This window comes from Mus caroli, chromosome 14 (assembly GCF_900094665.2).
Source record: "Mus caroli chromosome 14, CAROLI_EIJ_v1.1, whole genome shotgun sequence".
NCBI lineage: Eukaryota > Metazoa > Chordata > Mammalia > Rodentia > Muridae > Mus > Mus caroli.
The window spans coordinates 101863952-101864855 of record NC_034583.1 but is presented as its reverse complement, the minus strand read 5'-3'; positions in this window follow the sequence as shown (position 1 = coordinate 101864855).

Genomic DNA, 904 nt, shown 5'->3' with positions numbered 1-904 from the left:
CTGTGCAGACTAAGTTCCTAAGTTCGGCGGAGTCCTGGATCCAAGATGGTGCTCCCTGCTCCTGAGGCAGAGGGCTCCCGTGCAGGGCGGACCACTGTCGAAATGTTGAGTTTTAAGCAAAAGCCACATCAGTTACTTTTTTGCAATGTAGGACATGACTGAAAAATAACAAAATGAGAACTCAAGTAATTATAATTTCTAGTACTTCTCTCCAAGATTGTTTTAAGTCAATAGAGTAACTTGGAATGTCTGGTGTCATTTCAGAATACAAATGTAGCATCTTGTTTACAGATGTGAGTGAAGATACTGTGGAGGAACGATCCTCCTAGAGGATAACCATATTTTTCTTTTCAATTTTGTTTTGAGAAATGTAGTCCTTGCTTGAAGACAACAACACATGGTTTTAAGAACCATTTGGAGGGTTAATTCTAGAACCTTTGTATATGTAATAGTATTTTTAACCTTTGTTCTCTACTGTTTGCAGTTAATGTTCTTGTTCTGTTCTGCAATTGTTTATACGTCTGTTTCTTTAATTTTTTTAAAAAAGATTTTCCTGGGTGTATAGTTTAAATAACAAAGTCTATTTAAAACTGTAGTGGTAGTTTGTAGTTCTAGCAAAGAGGAAAGTTGTGGGGTTAAACTTTGTATTTTCTTTCTTACAGAAGCTTCTAACAAGGCATTTTTTTATGTTCTTTTTAACAAATACTGTGTACAACCTTTAAAGCATCAATGTTTGGATCAAAATAAGACACCAGCACGTTTTCTACTTGCTGTAAATTAAGCAAAGATGCTATAATAAAAACAAAATGAAGAAAAAAATGAAGCAATAACTAGAAAAACTTGACTGTGCCTGTCAACAGTGAATCATGGATGGAGAAGTGGTTTCTGAGGACCTCTTTTTCCC